Source organism: Hetaerina americana, unplaced genomic scaffold (assembly GCF_022747635.1).
Source record: "Hetaerina americana unplaced genomic scaffold, ioHetAmer1.1.p SCAF_8, whole genome shotgun sequence".
Lineage (NCBI taxonomy): Eukaryota > Metazoa > Arthropoda > Insecta > Odonata > Calopterygidae > Hetaerina > Hetaerina americana.
This window is the reverse complement of record NW_027287427.1, coordinates 73,042,412-73,055,715: the sequence shown is the minus strand read 5'-3', so window position 1 is coordinate 73,055,715 and position 13,304 is coordinate 73,042,412.

Sequence of the window (13,304 nt, the reverse complement as noted above, 5' to 3'; positions counted from 1 at the left end):
GGATAGTGTTATTTTTTCGGGGTAGTGTGCTTAAGCGTCAGTTTTTGGACGGTCCTGCATTTGAGTCGAACGACCTCATAGAACCTGAAAATTTAGCTGAAGGCTCTCAAAACTCTAGTCTTATCGGTGAGGAAATTTTGCTTGGTGTATTTCTCACAATTAGCAAAAGGGAGACGGGATTGTGATCGGGTTGGTGAGATACTGGTTTCCGACCCAGAGGCCTCGGTTTCGAATCCCGAAGGTAACATATCTTTTTCAGAGGTAACCCGAACTCTACTTGAGGTTCTTAATGGAAAGTGAGTTCACTGTAAATCGGATGGGACTTTAAACTGCGGACCCCTTGGCGCCCTGTCTAGTTGAACGAAGCTAAGAAATCTAGCAATGCCAAGTCTTTTTCCATCCAAAAGTTATCTTAATCAATAGAATAATTATCGGAAAAGCACTCAACAACAATAACTTAATATTCCTCAAGAATTTGAAGTATAGGATGGAAAAGGTGAATGGAACAGAAAGAAAAACAGACAAGGAAGCGGTAGGCATGGTGGGAGAGGAGAGGTATTATTGGGAGAAATCCAAAGGTGGCTGGAAAATCGGGTTCAGAGCATTGTGACTGGCAATGGGATGTGTAAGACTGTGATACAGGGAGAGAGTCAGAGAGGAATGAAATAGATACACTGGATGGAATTAAGAGAGGCGGAAAGTACCTGTAGTTGAATAAAAGCTTATTTTGGCGCTAGGTGAGCTGTGCTCTGTTAAGGAATACTTGGAAATGCAGTGGTGATTGGCCGGTGTGCCCATCAAATTCCTACCGTCATTGCTGGACTAGCATTACCAAAAAAAGTCCTTGGATAGTGTCTACCTCGTGTTCTTATTTCTTCCAGATTTCAATTTCCGCCATGGATTGCTTTCGTTTTTACTCTCATGTCCATTCAGATGCCTCTTTTCGGGCGCGTATGGAATCAGACTCGAATAACGATGTCCATCTCGTCTTTCGTCATTAAACTCATTGATGTATTTTCTAGACGCCTCTCCTTCTCTGACATTCGGCATTATCCGTATCTGGATATCACTAACTGATAATTCCACAAAGGATGAACTCACTTTACATCCAAGCGCTTGTTAATAACTTCTGCATTGAATTTTTCCGACCTTTCATTAATCTCGTTTTCCTGAGTAAGTAATGACTGAGTGCGAGGATTCATTAAGATAATCATAACAACTAGACGCCCAATTACTCTTTTTACATTGCAATCGACCAAGTAGCTTATACGTTATTGATTACTCGTAATGATTCCCTGAATTGAAGTACACTGGGTTGCTATCTGGGTTGAAGCACCTTATTTCTAAATTAAATAAGATACAGAGAAAAATTGCCCGTTCCGTGGAGAATGTTTTTGAATTAACAGAAAGAGTCATATTATTGCTGCAGAGACAGGGTTGGGAGTCACTGCAAGCAAGTAGACTTTATGTACGACGTAAACTTTTATATGTATATACAAATCATTTGAGTTTGCCGCTGAAACAGAAGGAATTACCTTAGTGCCGCATTGTGTTGGTTGTCCATTGTGATACGTTATGGGAAACTGTCGAACCGATCGATACACGTATATGAAATCATTTTATTCTTCGCATAACAGTGGGAAATGTAGCTTTAGCAAGACATTTTTAATTTCTCCAGTGCCATTAGTCCACAATTATTCTCTCGTGTTTCATCCAACACCTTTTATCACAAGTCATCGCGACAGCTTACAGGGTAAGATGAGCATTAACGTTGACAAGTGCAGTGAATGAAACGCTTCGTGGGTGCCTATCGTCAATTGATCAGTCTGCGACGGTTTTTTAAAAAATAAAAAAAACAATCGGAAAACAGCAATTCTGCCTTTTATATGCACACATTCTTTTTACATTAAAGAACAACAAGGATATCAAAAACACCCGAGCCCTGAGCGAAGGAAAATCCATATAGCCGGGATTTGTCGAACCCGCGACCTCTGGGTTAGAAGGGGAGGGTGCTACCCTACCGTGATCAAGGCCAGAAGCGGATCAACGCCCCTGGTACGCCAGAGAAACAAATTTTTCGTCGGGGACTTTGTTCCTTCGTCGCTCAATTGGAGTCCAATCGCTGCCCTCCGGGGCTTTATCTCGAGGGGTTGGAGGGCGTGGTCAACACAATCCTTCCCCGCACAAAAATACCCAGCGGCCCAAGAATTTATGCACGCAATCTCTTTTCGCGACTCGAGGGTGTCGAATTTCACAACCCATAGCGTATTTGCTTCATTTATACATTTAAATAATCACGTCCATCCATCATCACCGGAATCATTTCGTCAACCGTCAAATGAATTACCAAAGATTTATTCCGTGATGAAAGGCGGGGAACAGTCCAAAATGTTAGGGAAACGGTTTTTAACAAGATTGCCTACCTGTTTCATTCCCGTAAACTATCCTTGGAATCCTCGAAAGAAAGCTAAGTCGTGCAGGAAATTCAGTGCGCACTTTCCTCCTGGTTATTTAATGTCTGAATTTTCATATTTTTGTGACACGAAGCTTGGATAATACAAATTGGATTGTCAAATGGAACAATTAAGATATTCCACCTATTTTAAAGGTAGATTTTTGAAGATCTGACTGTTAATTTCTAAGCATCTTGGGGACATACAATTTCTTTCTAGATTTCTTCCTAACAATTGCTTGCCTTCAAACTGCAAATACCCCACTTTCTTCCTTCCCCTATCCCACTTTCGCAACGTTCTTCCTTATATCATTGCCTTCATAAAACACAACCTTTCAATGTTTCCTCCATCCCATTTATCTGCGTTTCTCTGATTTCCCCTAACACTTCCGTTATACTCACACACTCTCTATTTACAAACCTCGGCGTCAGTCTTTCTCTCAGTTCAGTTTATTTTCTCCAATCTCACAGATGAAAAGCCTCCAATCTGCACTCGTCCTCTTTCCCCAAAGATCATGTCTCACGTCCATAAAACACTAAGCTTTATATGAAAGTCGGCGAGTCAAATGATATATTTTCTTGCCCGTCAAGAGCACCAAAGTTTCGACGATCCACCTCATCATACGAGCACATCACTGCACATCGACGCTGTGTGTGAGAGGATGGATTTCTCAACAGTCTTTCCTCATGAGAGTTTTCCCCCATTTGCGAAGAAAGAGCCCATACAAAGGGTTCCTGCTCTTGGCGCTCGGTAAGATGTCATGTAATACCTCGGATTACTAAGGCGAGGCCACTCTAATAAGCCCCTTCGGCCACTTCCTTCACTCGGGGGAAAGGTGAAATTAAAGGACAAAACTCTTTGGGGCACTCATTGAAGCATATTAGTTTCGTGCCCACGGAAACATATTTAGTGGAAAATGTTCTAGTGATGCCTGAGCAGTTTCCGACATTATTGATGAGATAATAGCATCGCATTGATTTCCAGGGTGACATTGCGAAGTGATGGACTTTGTTTTCATTATATTATTACGCATCATTTTCGTGTATTTTCCTAAGACGGCTGACGATAATGGAATGGGAATGTATTTGCTCTCTGAAGTATCATTTGAGGCTCCAATCCGAATGCAGCAAGTATTGAAGGGCGGGTAAGAGGAAAAAAAATGTATATATATACATATATACTACCTTGATCAAAAAGTTCCCGGAATAACCACCGTGTGGCGCTCCCATCGTTCCGATTTGAGTTCTGTTTTTTTTGTTAAATTGGTAAATCTGTTGTTGATATTCCCTTTAAATCTTAGTGTCATAACTTGACATTTGCAAAAGTTACGTAGCCAAGAGTACATCTATCTCTGTGTGTGTTGGCGATTTTTTACAATTGCAGAAATGGATTTAAATTTGCAACAACGAACTTGTATTAAATTTTGCGTAAAAAACGGATTTAGTGGCGCACGGACGTTGGAAATGTTGGAAAAGTGTTTCGGCAACGATTCTCTAAAAAAAACGGTCGTTTACCAGTGGCACGAGCGGTTCAGAAGTGGTCGTGAGTCAATCGAAGATGATGAACGCAGTGGCAGACCATCGACATCGAAAGTCGGTGAAAAAATTGATAAAGTAAAAGAATTGTTGGTCAATAACCGCAAATTAACCATCAGAGAAATAGCGGAGGACTTGAACATTGCCTATGGATCCGCCCAAGACATTGTGGTTAATGATTTGGGTTTCCGTCGTGTAGCAGCAAAGTTGGTGCCAAAATACCTCAATTTCATGCAAAAAAGAGACCGTGTTGACGTCGCAAAATACATGATTTGCGAGGCTGAATCCGATCCCACATTCATCAAAAGGATCATTACTGGAGACGAGACGTGGGTTTATGAGTACGACACGCAATCCAGACATCAGGCAAGTGAATGCCGTTCACCAAATGAGCCGAGACCAAAAAAACCACGTCGTTTTCAGTCAAAAAAGAAGGCAATGCTGACGGTTTTCATGGATTACAACGGTGTAGTGCATCATGAATTTTTGCCAGAATGCCAGACAGTAAACAAAGAGTATTATTTGGGCGTTATGAGACGTTTGCGTGAAGCAATTCGCCGAAAGAGACCAGAAATGTGGGCAGAAAACTCGTGGATTTTGCACCATGATAACGCACCGTCGCACAGTGCTATCATTATTCGTAATTTTTTGACGAAAAATGCAACAAATACCATCCAACAGCCACCGAATTCACCTGATTTGGCTCCCTGTGACTTCTTTCTGTTCAATCGAGTTAAAAAACCATTACGGGGAACGCGTTTTAGCAGCCGAGAGGAAGTAATGGAAAAATCGCAGGAAGCACTGATGGACATACCGAAAACCGAATATAAAAAATGTTTCGAGGATTGGATCAAGCGCTGGCATAAGTGTGTTGCAGTCGATGGGGATTACTTTGAAGGGGACAATATAGATTTAGATGAATAAACTTGTATTTTTAGTTTTCTGAATAAATTCCGGGAAATATTTGATCAAGGTAGTATAGTATGCACGCATATATATATACATGCATATATATACATGCATATATATATAGATGCATACATGTATGTAAGTGTGTGCACAAATTGAATTTCATTTGAATGGGATGATGCACTTTAACACGTAGCAAATCATCAAATTGCAAAGGTACATGTTATCCCCCCAACGAATAATATATTATGAAAGAACGAACTTTTAAAAAATAATGTCTATAAGAAATTCCTTTCCAAAACAAATATTTGCACCTGTTTGTATGAAAAAACCTGTTCTTCCATGGCGTCAATTAAATTCATTTAATTTATCGAGATTTAATTGGTAAAAAGAAGTTAAAAATGTCGCGAAATAACTCTCAATATTATCGATGAAATTTGACCTGGTGAAAGTGACGAGCGGATGAATGTAAATAGAACTGAATTGAAAGAGGGAACATAAATCGTATTCGGTAATCAATGGAGGTCGAACTTTTGCGCACCAAAACCACGATGAATGATGATGGGAGACAATACGACTCGTAAACTTATATAACATGCCCCTTCGATTAAAACATATGGCCAAAACAAGCTATAAAAAAGAGAAAAATTGTCTGTTGAAAGCGGTTATTATCAATAAAAATATTATCATTGTCCCAAATAAGCAACACAAGTATCTTTAAGGAGATTTTTTCTGTATAAAGGTTTAAATAAAGCTTTTTTCGTTACTTATTTATAAATTCTTCTTCGAATAGAGTAGTTTAGAAGTAGTAATCATAGAAAGTAGACAATTTCAGACCGGTAAAATCTTTATCCATCCCAGGGACTACAACTTTGACATGTACCGGGCTTGTGACCTCTAGAGCTGTGCTGACGGGAGCAATGATAATTGCTCCTAGTAGTATCATCAATGCATATGAAGGTTGAAGGCCCGACGAAAGGTAGTCCGCCCAGCGTCTGCCCCACAATGAGGCGGCTGCACAGGCGTCTCTTCCCAGTGAGGCGGCCATTGAGTAACGATGTCACATTAAAAACAATATTGATGAAGGATACGGGAAACCATCTCAGTTATCATTCCCAAGATATAATGATGGACAGTATAGAGAATATGATTCGTAGTATCTATGAGGAAGGAATCTGGCCGGAAGACGTCTTGAGATTAGTGCTAGTCCCTATTCCGAAAAAGGTAAAGGCTACATCATGTAAGAACTGCAGACTAATAATTCTGATTTTCCACGCAGCTAAAGTTGTTCTCACGGTCATCTATAAAAGGATAGAGTTGGGCAAGTGATAACTATGGGGATACTCAGCTTGGGTTTAGGAAGGGGGAGGCATGCACGATACCATTGCAATAATGAAATCATATAGTGGACATATTTATACGGCATTGGGACCAAAGAAGGAGGATATCGTCAATGAAAAGGACCAAGAATAGTGCTTCAACGTATTTTTTTTTGGAGGGAAGTATTTAATGAAGAGGTTGGCGGAAGAAGGGTTCATAAAGGTGTCCATAGCGGTGAATATTATCTGAAGGAAAATTTCGTCATTGAACTTTTTTCGTTCGTAATAATAAATTTACCATGTGGATATCGGTAGAGGGAGTATATTGTGTAAGAAGTTAGAAAGATAGAAAATGGTGGACAGAGAGCATGCAGAGCTAAATGATGAATTGTAGTAGTTTTGAGGGGAGGCGACCGACAGCTAAGGTCATTTGCGCCATAGGGGATGGATAGGAAAGGATGAAGGGTGGAGAGAAACCCGGCGTCGGCATTAGCCTACTCTTTACGAAAGGCGCCAAGGGGTCCGCAGTTTAACGTCCCATCCGACGGACCGCGTACTCACTCAAAGTGCCCTCCACAAAACACCTCAAGTAGGGATCGAGATACCTCTGAAAAATATTCAACACCGCCGGGATTTGAACCCGCGCCCTCATGGTGGGAAGCCAGTACGTTAGCCCCCGCACCATCTCGATCCCCTAAATGATGAATTATTTCAATATTTAGGAGAATAGGAAATGCGATGTTAGTCAGGACTTAGGAGTAGTGTAGTGTGTAGTGCTGGGGTTCATCAAAGACCAGCCATGACCCGGCAGAATACATTTTATTATTATCTCATTAAATGACATTGCTGATCAGCAATATTTCGTCATCTTCACGGGGTCTCCTCCAGGTTAAATGCAGCATACAAGCCGACTCTTTAGTGTTCCACGGAAATTCAGCCTGCCAAATGACATTTCCATTCCGAAGAAAGTGGATCGAAACCTTGGCAGTTGTTCAGAATGGAAATGGGTGGACATTTTGAAAGTACCGTACTTTCCCATCGATAACGCGAGCGTTATCTGTACAAAAATTTTCATATGATTGAAAAAAAATGACGATGCGCGTCATGTAAAATGAAAATTGAAAAAATCCAGACATTTGCATACTTATGTACACAATAGTTTAAAGAAGATTCTCGCAAGAATAAATTAGTCTGGAAGCATGCCTTCCCAATTGCATTCTATTTTATACAGATCTGCTACTGTTGCAGTTATTTCATCTAAAAAATCCACGAGAAAAAGGGCGCGCGGTATCAACACAAATTCATGATAACTACTAAGCTCTACTTATGCGCGTTACTCATAACGTCCGCGTTATCGATGGGAAAATACAATAATTCACCATGAGAACATTCCGACAGTAAGCACGAGATATTTTAACAAGATTATAAACATAAAAAGTTTTGAGAAAAATGAATGGATTCTTCAGTATGATAAACGATAAGTCAATTCATATAACTACCAAACATGATTGATCCCGAATTGTCTTAAATGCTGTCAACTTTATTAAGTTCTCTCCGTGGACTTTCAGAACGAGACTGGAAGGAGTTTTTAAGCAAGGTACAAGATTTGCTCGAGTTTGTTGGGGTGGAGGGGGATAGGGGGGTAATTACAGCCTCCATTTCTTCGCAAAAGCCGCCTAAGGGGAGTTTTCCACTTGGTCGGAAAAAGAAAAGCACGCGAAGGAAAGTAGATCCTCAAGTTGTCAAGTCTGACGTACCTTCCAATTGAGGAAAACGTGTGATTTTTCCTATTTAATCACACTAAAATAAGCCAAAGCCGATGTTTTCAGAGTCTCACCGAAGTAAGCTTCATTCCAGGCAGGGAAAAAATTGCTTCCCTTCAATCGCTCGAGTGGCTTGACGAGTCAATTCCCGTTTCATATCGATCAATTTCTGAAGTCTCGTATCAATATGCCATTACTCAGCCATGCCGTTGAGGTATAGTGTATTTATAAAAAAGGCCATTTTTATATATTTTTATTAAATTTGATGTTTTCGAGATAAGTGACGTTAACATGTATGGCGGCAATACAAAAGTATATTTCGTCGCAGATGAACACGAAGGTGTACTCGTGACTACGTTTAAAGCTGAAGCGTAGCGTCTGGGTGAGTTGCGAGAGAATCCATTGAGATTGTAACTGGCATCGCAACATATTTTTCCATACTATCTGCACTGCATTTCAATTTGAACCAGTTTCAAAATTTTTCCTAGTTTTTTCTTGCTTTGTTTTCTCTTGTCTCAATATTTCGCGTCACAAATATAATGTGCGCATATAGTATCGCAATGATAAATCGAGTCAAGAAACTACTCGTAGTAGGACCAAATAATTCTGTGGGAAGGCGTGTGCAAAGATATGGAGAGCTTTCAGAGACGGAGCAAAATACAGAAAGGTGGAGGAACTGTGAGGATAAAAGAAAGAAAAATTTGTTTACACCACTAAACATGTTATAGGTAAAATATACACATATGCACTTATCCCTCTCATGGCCAACAACCTTGACGTGGTGGAAGGGCTTGTGCGTTCCGATGACCCCTAGAGCTGTGCTGGCGGGAGCAATGATAATTGTTCCCGGTAAGGCCACCCATGCCAGGTAGGTCAAAGGTTAGGATCCCGACGAAAGGTAATCCGCGCAGCGTCGATTCCTCAGACCCCAATGGGGCAACCATTGAGTGATGGTGTCACGTTAAAACCAGTATTGATGAAGGCTACGGGAAATCATCTCAATTATTATTCCCAAGAATATGATGATGGACAGTATAGAGAATATGATTCCTGGCAACTACGGGACTCAGCCCAATCGGCCGTTTGTCGCGCCCGACAGCGGGAGAGGAAAGGCTTCGGCGGTCATCTCACGAAACACTTGCCAAGCTAAACCGACAGCAGCATGACAGAAGACGCAGAAGAAAAAGACAGAATTAGATAGAATAGGAACTTGGAATGTTAGAACAATGTTGTGGACATGAAAATTAGAGAATATAAAGCGAGAGATGGAAAGAGGAAATACAAGAAATGCAATCAATACAATACTTGTAGACACAGGTCAATGCGAGGTACGATGGAAGGATAGCGGGGATTACTGGAGTTGGAAGATGGTTATTGAGTAATATACAGCGGAGGTGAAGAGAGCCAGCGAGGGGTAGCCATAATATTGGCAAAAAGGTAGGAAGCAGTGTAGATAAGATAGAGCAAGCAATGGTTAGTACATTATTACTATAGGTCAAAGCAGAACCGAAGAAATTGGTCATTGCTCAGGTATACATGCCACCAAGCAATCATAAAGATGAAGGAGTGAAAAGCATTTTGGATCAGTTACAGGGCATAATCGTGTATTCCTGCAGGGAAACATTTGATTGTGATCGGGGATTGAAATGCGACGGTAGGCGAAGGAAGATATGTTGATGAGGTGGGGGATTACGATTTAGGTTCGAGGAATGACCGCGGGGAGAAAGCAGTTGAGTTCTGCAGGAGACAGGGGCTAGTCATCACCAACACTTGGTTTAGACACCACAAAAGACGTAGGTATACATGGAAAATGCCAGTTGACTCAGAAAGGTATCAGCTAGATTATATCCTGGTTAGACACAGGTTTAGGAACAGTGTGAAGAATTCGCACAGCTTCCCGGGAGCGGATGCGGACTCTGACCACAATTTAGTTGTTATGAAATGTAGCGTCCGTTTCATAAAGATAAGGCGGGGGCGGCGAGTTAGAAAATGGAATGTAGAAGCATTAAATGGTTTGAAAAGGAAGGAATACAAACAGGCGGTAGAGGAAATCATGGACGATGGTAAAGAGCTAAGTACTATCGAAGAAAAATGGGAAAGTATTAAGAAAGAGTTGTCTAAAGTCGCAAAAGAAACAATTGGAACCGTTAACGCTAAAAGGACTAGGAAACTATGGATCACGGATGAGATGATTAAAAGGATGGATGAGCGGAGAAAATGGAAGAATGTAAATACAGAGTTAGGCAAATTAAGAACAAAGAATTAAAAAATAAATTGAGGTGGGCAACAAATAAAGCAAAAGAAGCATGTTGGAAGACGCAGTGTGAGGATATGGAAAATTGGCATTGGAAGGGTGAAATTGGTGCGTTATTCAAGAAAGTAAAAACACTACCGGGAAGTGTGAAGGTAAAATCAAATCAAAAAAATTTTAACAATTAGAGATAAGTCGGAGAAAATACTGTTTCATACCAAAGCCATTTCCTCTCCTCTCCTTTCCGCACACCCTCTCCTTATTCAATATTTTAATTGAAAATAATTGATAATAAAGAAAAACTCATTTTAATATATTTGTGGCCCCAGCCGCTTTCATCAGAGGAGCAAACTGACAAGAGGATATGGAGAAGCGGAGCTACTGGAGGGTAGGGTTAAACAGAAGATTTTGCATAATCATGAATTGGTTGTTGAGAAAACAGGGGAGGAAAGTGTAAGTTAATAGGAAATTTTTGATTCCGGTGGTTTTGCTAGATAAAAGAAGCCAGCCTTAAGGAAACAACCTTATTCTAGGGTCTTTAATTTTATTTGAATGGCTGTTGGCCGGAGGAGATACTTTGTAATTGTCAACAAAACTTTCGTTCAGGCCAGCTTTGTGTCTAGGAACTGGGTGGCAGGAGGATGGAGCTAATGGACTACAGGATGTTCTCTGATTATTGATTCAAGTAATGATGGGCGTGGTGCATTGGCCAATTTAAAAATCAGAGCAGAGTGTAGGAGGTATATGACATTTTTAAAAATTCAGGAGGCAGTCGGAATGGACGTTAACTGAACAGGTGACGTTGCGGGAGGGGATTTGAATAAAGAATGCAGCAGGCAGGTCACTTAAAAGTGTATAATATTTTTCTTTTGAACAAAAAATAAATTGAGTTAAGCTCTTTTACGATCACTTTTTAATGCTCATCAAAAGCTGAATAATGCCATTTTTAACTAGCAATGAAGCGAATACTTAAACATTTGATATGTTGGTTAATTACGATGGGTGAAAGTTATTTTCACATGTATTTTAATTTAGAGATAATTTCAAGAAAGTGATGAAGACATTATTAACCAGATGTAAAAATTATTACATTGATATACTCGTTTTCAACGACAAGCTATATTGGATTACCGTCACTATTTATCTGTTCAGTCTTACATATTTTCATTCAGAAGCAGATCGCAACGTATATCTCTAAATTGGTCATCTTCAAATTTATTCGACGGTCAAGAAACAGTCTAATGCTAAGAAAATGACGGATCTACTTCACAGGGTGTGAGCTACGGTTCCTTCATTATTGGCTTTCGCTCAAGGAGAGATTTCCAAATTTTTTGAGTCCTCCAGTCCTACGTAAATGTATGTCCTCACTATTATAAGGATAGAGCAGTTTCCGATTCTAGCATGATTGCATAGTTTTGAGAATCAGATTGGATTTAGAAAGGGGACTGGTGGATTTAAGAGTATTTTAAAGATTTTTTGTACCTTTCAATGTTGCAGAGGGGCATTTGGAAAGTAGATTGGCGGAGGTTTTGTTGCTCAGAGGACGGAATAAAGATCTCTAAGAATAATTCTTAGAGACTGCACACCAAGGAAGTAGTTTGTGAAAATGAAGCGTCATTTTTCTACTTATGGTTTAATTAGGGGTGTGTATCTGTTTTAGGAGTACTTATTACGTGGATTCCCAGAAGCATTTAAAAAATAAATTTGCATGTTTCTTATGAATCATTTCTCATCATCAAAGACTTCTTTTCATTAAGAATATTTTTATGATCAGATGAAATTACATAGGACAGCATTTATGCGAAGTTAATCGCAACTCCTTACGTAATTCAAATTAATGACCTGATTTCTGCTAATACAATGGACAAAATCGATTAAGAATTTGAATTTATATATGTTTATCTTGCATCATCGCTCAGGTTTTTTTTAAAATATCTGTGACTTGAAAATAATAGGGCTTTCACGACTGATATCGTGAAGTTTGATCCTTCTTGACGTAGAAAAAACACGTGTAAACTAGTAACCCACGCTGAAGAATAAACTTTTATGCGTATAAAATTTATTTTGCGCTGAGCATAAATTATTGGACAAATGTTTTAAATAGAACATTTTTCCTGTGGAACATTGCAAACACTATTCATTAGTCTCATTCTGATATTGATGTATGATAAAAAAACATGCGAATAACAAGAATGAGACGTAACTCAAGAAAGTGTTAGGCTAGGAGGACATTAAGCTAAGCCATTAAAAAGTCGTTGTGACCATTTCATCTCACGTTGCATAAAAGTCTATTTATTATTCTTAGTTTCTTGCGTGTAATACATCACCTCACTCGTGCCCTCGTCCGGCCAATTGGATTGCCAACACCAGAGAATATGAATTTATCATCCAAAACGCCCAAATCAGGTTTGTTGGGAGCAAAAAAAAATGACTCGTGGGGCCGAGCGCCCCACTTCTTCGGACACGAATGAGTGCGAGAAGAATTTGAGCAATTTAAGCACACAAGAAGAAATATTACTCCAGTATTTTTTTCTATCCTTAAGCCGAAGATTTACCAATATATATTCGGAAGTTTTCTCTAACTGATCTTTAAAGCGAGTTTAATGCACTCGAATTTCTTATAACTGCCCTTTCCAGGATGGTTTTCTAGTAAGTAGTCCTCAAAAAGAGCTTTTTTTAAGCATTATTTCTCATTAACCATCCTTATTTACTGTGAAAAATCATTTCAATGTAAATAAAGGAATACTCAAAAACATTTCAAGTAGCAATATTAACATAGTGATAGATTATTTTCGTTTTGGTGAAAACTATATGCCTTCCAACGGAAGCTCAGAGGATGCAAGTGTTTGAATACTTAACGTTTTAGAATTTCCCGTTGTGCATTGGGAAAGTGTGCCTTGGCTGGAGTATTTTTAGCATTTGTGATGCGTCCATTAGATTAGAAATCTTGATTATCAACTCCCGAAGAACCATTTTTCAATTGATCAATTGAATCCTATTTAAGGTATAGGTTACAGGGTAAGAATAAATGTCGACTAAACGTTGTGGGAATAGATTACTTGAGGAATTCTATT